Source organism: Martes martes (genome assembly GCF_963455335.1).
Source record: "Martes martes genome assembly, chromosome: 11".
NCBI lineage: Eukaryota > Metazoa > Chordata > Mammalia > Carnivora > Mustelidae > Martes > Martes martes.
This window is the reverse complement of record NC_137899.1, coordinates 64424846-64433411: the sequence shown is the minus strand read 5'-3', so window position 1 is coordinate 64433411 and position 8566 is coordinate 64424846.

Here is an 8566-nt window from a genome sequence, read left to right as displayed (position 1 = left end):
CCTGATGATCCACCTCTTACCCTGTGCTGAATAGAGTCCCTTCTCACACATCTTTAGTGCCTTTCACCTTGATCTGTTGATTGTGCCAGTCATTCTACTGAGTGTTCTTACTGGCACTCTCTGCTATAAAATGATCCATGTTTCTGAGAGTAGGAATTTTCTTGCATACAGCTCCACCCCCCTACAGTGTAGCATTGTTGGTGATAAAAATGAACAAAAGCTGGTCCTATAGAGGTCTTATGTTTGAAATAGTCAAACCCAAAATATACCAAATTTTTTATTCTCATTAGGAGTTCCACTAAAAGTCATCTTTCTTCACTTAGCTCTCCATCCAGCTTAGATCTGTCTTCTTACTACTTCTGCCACTTTCTTGGCAAGATCCTAGACTCCTTTGTTTTACTGTCATTATTTTATAACTGTGCGGCCAAACCCAAATCTCAGCTGAGTTCCACTCAGTCTGCCTCTGTGTTGGGCTGCTGAGCATGGCCACAGAAAACCACACGGGGGCACAGGCTGGCGCCACTACAGGATTGGTGGTCCCCATCCTCAAAGGTCCTCAACAGGAGCAAGACACCCATCGTTCAAGGCAATGTGAAACCTCTAGTCTTACGAAATCTTCACCTTCTCCCAACTCTACAAGCAGATTAGTTCACAGGAAAAAATAGAAAACTTTCTGAACTGCATCACCTAATCTGTCTGTACCTGCCCCCACTACAAGTTCCTCCTCCGACTCCAAAAGAAAAGAATCCAGGATCTATACCAGAGACAACATCCTTTCCAAGCTCCTTACAAAGTCTGCTCTGTGATTACCCTGGCTCCCAAACTGGCTTGTGTACCAGCATCCTGTCAGGAACTGAAGTACTCCCAGACTCTACCCAAACCTTGAACTTGAAGTAATCCTCCCTGAGTCTTACACAGCCATTGCGTTCCTTCACTATCTTCAACTTCTCTAAATGGGTTCTTTCCTTTCTTTAGATAGGACTAAACCGTTTTTTTTTTTTTTTAAACAATCTTTTTATCCTCAACCCCCTTCTTTCTTTTCCCCTTCAATAACTAATTCCTTGCCTTTTCTGTCTTTTGACACTGCATCTCAGCATTTACCAGTGAACCCATGTGGGATTGGTTTCTGCCATTACCACTCCACTGAAACTTTGTAAGTTCAGATTCCACTTTGTCTTATCTTGACACATACTGCTACTTTAAACTGCTGAATACTTCATTTGAAAGACTCTCGACTTGACTTGTGACATTACACCCCTCTGGTTTTTCCCCCTACCTCTGGGGCCTTTGCTCAGATACGGATTTCACCTCTAAGCAGCTCTTAAATCTTGATCTTATATTCACATATCTTAAACAATGCTGTTTACTTCAATGACTCAAGTTGATTTCCTCTGGCCTAGATCTTCACCTGAGAGCCACATTTGGAATAGCTTGGTCTCTAGAACAAAGTGCCATTGACTAGGTAACTTATAAAGAACAGGAATTTGTTTCTCACAATTCCAGAAACTGGAAGTCTGAGATCAGGGTGTCAGCATGGCCAGGGTCTGGTGAGACCCTCTTCTGGGCCATACAGGCTGCCGACTGCTTGTATCCTCACATGGCAGAAAAAGATTGAGCACGCTCTCTGGCCTCTTACAAGGATACTAATGAGATCATGAGGGCTCCATCCTCATGACCTAATTACTTCCCATGACCTAATTACTTCCCAATACCATCAGGTTGAGACTTAGAGTTTCAGCAAATGAATTTGGGGAGTGGGGGGAGGGGACACAGTCCAGAATAGATAATCCACTTAAATGTCTCAATGTTAGCTCAAATTCAACATGTCTTAAGATCTTCCCCCACTCCCATCTCACATGTGTATGGTTGAAGTTCCCTTAGTAAACAGCACTGTCATCCATCCTGCAGCTTAAGCAGAATCTTGGAAGTTAATTTGACTTTTCCCTCCCTCTCACCTCTGTATCCTGTGAGTCACAAGGCCTTACAGTTTCCCTTAAAATATCTCTTGAACCTCTCCTCATTTCTAACACATTAATACAGAGGCCCTATCATCTCACCTGGAGAACTTAATTTCCTAAATCTCCTTTAAAAAAAACAAACCTGAGCTGTAATTCACATACCAAACAATAATTCAGTGGTCTTTATGTTCACAGTCATAGTCATGCAGTCACACAATCAGAGAACATCTCATGATTGCAAAAACCCATACTGAGCTCTCCATTTCCCCCCCTAAATGATCTCTGCGGGTACTCTTTTTTTGCTCACACTTTTACCACATTGCAATCAACATAATCTTTTTCCAACAATTATGTCATATTTTTGCTTGGAACTTTTATTGTCCTTGGAATGAAGTCCAAGGTCCTTTCTGATTTACAGGGCCTTTAGAATATGATTTCTCTGTACTCTTCTGGCCTCCATTTCTTCCTTACAGTTTACAAACTCACTAAATGGAGATTTTTAGTTATTTTAATAGACCGAGTCCTCTTTCACAAATGTTTTTATTTGCCTCACTCTTCCCCTTTGGTTAGATCTAAGGTAACCATATATATATTCTACTTTATACTTATTTTCCCCTTGACTTTTAAAAATTTTCCTGTTTGGGGGCACCTGGGTGGCTCGGTAGGTTAAGCCTCTGCCTTCAGCTCAGGTCATGATCCCAGGGTCCTGGGATTGAGCCCTGCATCAGGCTCTCTGCTTAGCAGGGAGCCTTCTGCCTCCTTTTTCTCTCTCTCTGCCTGCCTCTCTGCCTACTTGTGATCTCTCTCTCTCTCTGTCAAATAAATAAATAAAATCTTTAAAAAATTTTTTTTTCCTGTTTGGATGATAAAATACTACGGTAACCCCTGCCTAAATTCAATTTACATGTCAAGTAATCTCCTTTAGGTGGCTTTAAAAATTCTATTGTGGGTTCCCTTTATTTAAAACATAATTCATACCCAACATTGTCTAACATTCCTCAAGCTATCTTACAGTGACTTGTTTTGATTGTCTTCACCACTGCTGTGAGGGCAAGGGCTTGCATCTACCTTCTTTATTTCTGTATCCTCAACATCTAACAATGCCTGGCACATGGTAGACACAAAATAAAATCTATACAAAAAAGTGCATAGGCACAAAGGGTATTTGAATTCAGGCCACTATTTTGGAATTGTAGTAATTGGTAGTAGAGTATTTCTGACACTATGGAGAAAGGATTTAACAAATAAATTAACATCAAATGAACTGGCATTTAAAGGAGAAAAAAAAAAAAAAGAAAAAACTTAGCAACACAAAGGATTTGACCAAGTAGATTTTATCCCAGGAATGAAAGATTGATTTAACATCTGAAAATCACATAACATAACCATATTAGCAGAATAAAGGAGAAGAATCATATGATCATCTCAGGAGACATAAAAATTTGACAAAATCCAATATCCATGTATGATAAGAACTCAGCAAATTAGAAAAGGAAATTTGCTCAATCTGATAAAGAACATCTATGAAAAACCCAGAGCTAATACACTTAATGGTGAAAGACCAAAAACTTCCCCCTCTAAGATCAGAAACTAGACAAGGATGCCTGCTTTTATCACTTCTACGTGGAATTGTACTAGCCAAGGCAACAAGGGAAGAAATGGCAAAGGCAAACAGTTTAGAACTGAGAACAATAACAACCAGAATAACAGCAAGTATCCTTAGGCAAGGATACAAGATCAATACATAAAAACAAAAATCAGCTGTATTTATGTATTATCAACCATAAAAATTCATTAACGATGACATAACAAAATTAAGAACAAATTTAACAGAAGATGTGTAAGACATTGATAACTACACAACATTGCTGAGCTTGAAGAAGAGCTAAAGAAATAGAGCATGTTCACGGATTGAAAGAATCAATATTGTTAAGATGGCAATTCTCTTTGAATTGATCTACAGATTCAATGTAATCCCTATCAAAATGCCAGTACACTTTTTTCTCACAGAAATTGAAGAGCTGATTTTAAAATTTTTCCAGAAAAGCAAGGGAACTGCAATAGCCAAAACCATTTTTACAAAAAGAACAAAGTTTGAACACCTACACAGAAAATTTCAGGTGTGCCTGGCTGGCTCAGTTGATAGGGAATGTGAATATTGATCTCAAAATTGTAGGTTCAAGCCCCACATTGTGTGTAGAGATTAAAAATAAAATCTTTTAAAAAATTCAAAATTTTACTATAATGAAGACAGTCTGGTACTGGCATGAGGACACAGAATATAACAGAACCCAGAAATATATTTTCATGTGTTTATGGTCCATTTTTTTTTAAAAGATAGTATTTATTAGAGAGTGAAAGAGAGAACACGAACAGGGGGAAGCTCAATCCTAGGACCCTGAAATCATGACCTGAGCCAAAGTGCAGATGCTTAACTGACAGCCACCCAGGCGCCCCTATGGTCAATTTTTTTTACCAAAGTGCCAGGATAATTCAACAGGGAAAGACAGTCTTTTTAAAAAATGGTGCCTATACAGTTTTTTTCCCTTTACATTTTTATACATAGCAACATTCGCAGACTTACCAGAACATGGATGAGTTCCTCTAGGTCATATTGTGACACCTGCTGGTATATAAGAATATTTCAAGTTGTTAGTATTTCTAATATCTTTAGAGAGCTTTTATTTATGTATTTTAAAGATTTTGAGAGAGAGCGTGCATGCACGCATGAGTGCGGTTAACGGGCAGGCAGAGGAAGAGGGAGAAGCAAGCTCCCTGATGAGCAGAGAGCCCGATGTGGGCCTCAACCCTAGGACCCTGGGATCGTGACCTGTGCCAAAGACAGATGTTTAACCAACTGAGTCACCCAGGTGCCCCTCTTTAAAGAACTTTTAGAAATAAAAAGACTGGGATGCCTGGGTGTCTCAGTTGGTTGGGTGTCCAACTCTTGGTCTAGGTTCAGTTTGTGATCTCCTGGGGCTCCCACTCAGCAGGGAGCCTGCTTGAAGATTCTCTCCCTCTGCCCCTCCCCCACTCATGCAAGGCCTAAAATATATTTTTTAAAAAGTTAAAAAATTTGGGACACCTGGGTGGCACTGTTGGTTAAGCATTTGCCTTTGGCTCAGGTCATGACCCCAGGGTCCTGGGATTGAGTCCCACATCGGGCTCCTTGCTCAGAGGAAAGTCTGCTTCTCCCTCTGCCTCTCCTGCTCCTCCTGCTTGTGGTCTCTGACAAATAAATAAAATCTTAAAAACAAAAAGAACTAGGGTGCCTGGGTGGCTCAGTGAATTAAAGCCTCTGTCTTCGGCCCAGGTCATGATCCCAGCATCCTGGGATCGAGCCCCGCATCCGGCTCTCTGCTCAGCTGGAAGCCTGCTTCCCCCTCTCTCTCTGCCTGCCTCTCTGCCTACTTGTGGTCTCTCTGAACCGACAGCCACCCAAATAAATAAAATCTTTAAACAAATAAACAATAAATAAATAAACAAAATCTTTAAAATAAATAAATTAATTAAATCTTTCAAAAAATAACTAAAAAAAAATTTTTAAAGACCAAGGGCCCTATAGGAAGTTGATCCTGTGAGATAAACAATGAACAGGAAAAGAAATGGCTAACGATATGAAAACATACTCACCTCATTCATGTTAAGTGAAACACAAAGATAAAACCAACAATGAGATAACTATTTCTCATATATTAAACTGGCAAAAATCCAAAAGTTTGACATACTGTTGTTGGAAAAACACTCACACTCATACATTGCTAATGGTCCTGCAAATTACCACTGTAGTGGTTGGGAATTTGACAATACTGGTAAAAGTACTAATTCTATTGACTAGCAATCCCGCATCTAGTGCTCGCTCCCAAAAACAAACTGGCAAAAAATGTTTTTAAAATGTAAATATGCACAAGGCTGTTATCCCTTACAACATTATTTGTAATAGCAAAAAGACCAGGAACAACTCAAATTTCTATCAGAAGAGGATTGGTTAAATAATATCAAATCCATAGAGAGCTCCAGATTAAAAAGCAAAATGGAGAGAGAGAGTGAGTGTGTGTGTGGTAAAATATATCCTATTTTATGTGTATTTGCTTATGTGCTTAAAGCAGAATGATAAATTACAAACATTTTTAAACGGTTAACTAGAGAGAAAAGAAAGGAACACAACAAGGGACAAAAATTAAATCATTTTGACTATATCTAATTTGGTAAATTTGACTTTGGAACTAGGTAAATATGTTACATAATTATAAAACAAAATTAAATTTAAAAACTTGAGGATGAAGCTAATGAATCTAAATTAGTATCCAGTGGGTGGCATAACCACACAAAAAGTAACTCTTAAAGCAGTAACTTATGCATTCCTAGTGGTATAAACCCTAAGAAAAAAAATCTCTGGGGTACCTGGGTGGCTCAGTTGGTTAAGCATCTGACCCTTGATCTCCACTCAGGTCTTGATGTAAGTTCAAGGTCCAGATGAGACTCCATGCTGGGTGTGGAGCATACATTAAAAATAAACAAATAAAAATCTTTACCCGTCGTTAGCCACATTATCAGTGGTCATTTTAGTATCCTGAGACTGTTGGGTATGTACCATGTATTAAAGTAAATGAGTAATAACCTAATTTGTTATTATTAGAATCTCTACAACTGGGATCCTCTGCATGGGAGAAGGAAATACCTAGGTACAATAGGGGGAAAGTCAAATCCTTGTGGCCTGAGTTTGCAGTGCAAGTACCTGCATGCGCTCACAACATATCTTAAACAAAACAAATTTTCCTCTTTCTGCTGAATAGGCCTGCAAATAACTACCAGGCAGTGAGCAACTGATTCACCCCTGGACTGAAGTTTTGAGGTAATATTTCCTACTAAATGGAACCACAGATTCTTGGAGAAAAGGCTGATTCTAGATATGGGGCAAGAAATGTACAAAGGAGGCTAGAAATACCTTATACCAGCTATCGAGTTAGCGATCAAAAGACCTGGGAACCAAGCAGCCAACAGGAACCACTGGCCAGGCCTGACCAGGGCGCCGTAGGATGGGAAACACCTAGGATTCAAGATAGCTGGAAAGGCCTGAGGGCCCACCAGGACAGCAGGGGCATTTGGGGTCTGCCACCAGTCACCACGCAAAACCTCCTCAATGCCAGCCATAGGAATGTGGCTGGATGGCTGAGGGCAGGCCTCATCCCACTGGCCAGAAGGGCGGATGCCTGAGGGAAGGTGTTGGGAGCAAACTGCCTGCCTGAGACAGCTCCTGGGATCAGCCCCTGGTCTGGCTCGTAGGGAGAGATGGGGGCCATAGAATTTCTTAAAAACAAACAAACAAAAAACAACCACTGGCCAAAGAGAGGACAAAGTGAGCAACAGTAAGAATAACTCCAACAAGAGGAAGATAAACACGTTAAGAAATTTTTGAAAAATTAAAGCTTCTGAATCATAACACATAGCCCTTCACATACTGTGGTTAATTTTCTCGGCCTTTTATCATTGTACTAGGAGCATTATTTGGGGGGGGCAGTAAAATTCAAACATCAATAAATGTATTTGAAAGCAGACACTTTCGCCACACCAACCACATACTGTGTCATGTATCTTCTGTGTTGAAAACATTTCCTCTGGGACGCCTGGGTGGCTCATCAGCTAAGTGTCTGCTTTGGCTCGGGTCATGATCCCAGGGTTCTGGGGTTGAGTCCTGCCTGGGGCTCACCGCTCAGTGGGGAGTCTGCTTCTTCCTCTCCTTCCATCCCTCCCCCTACTCTCTCTCTGAGAATCCTTTTTTTTTTTTTTAAGAGTTTATTTATTTGACCGAGAGAGACACAGTGAGAGAGGGAACACAAGCCAGGGGAGTGGGAAAGGGAAAACCAGGCTTCCTTCAGAGCAGGGAGCCCAATGCGAGGCTTTATCCCAGGACCCTGGTGTGGGGCTCCATCCCAGGACCCAGGGATCATGACCTGAGCGGAAGGCAGATGCTTAATGACTGAGCCACGCAGGCGCCCTCTCTCTCAAAATCTTAAAAAAAAGTAATTCATCTCTGTGAGGATGCCAGCTGTTTAATGGTACATAAAGGGACCTATTTTACCCTTAATCTACTGAAACTCCTACAGGATACCACTATATGTCATTGCTTTTTTCCTGCTAAATGGTCTACTAAATATTTAACCTCTTTATCTTCTTCGGAAATTAAAACATTAGCATGAAAATTTTCAAACATTTGCCTTAACTTTATTTGGAAAAAGTGTACCCATATTTCAATTATTAAACCCTAAATGACTTTATATCAAAAGAAGTATCATTAATCATCTAATGTGATGAATGTCACTCTATTCATGAGTTCCTGCCAAAATGTGGCAACTTATTAAAAAAAAAAATAGAACTCTTATGTAAAAGAAAACAAAAAAACCAAAACAAGAACAACCAAAAATTCCCATGCCAGTGGAATATATTAAATATGTTTAATCCAGGGGCGCCTGGGTGGCTCAGTGGGTTAAAGCCTCTGCCTTCGGCTCGGGTCGTGATCCCAAGGTCCTGGGATCGAGCCCCACATCGGGCTCTCTGCTCAGCAGGGAGCCTGCTTCCTCCTCTCTCTCTCTGCCTGCCTCTCTGCC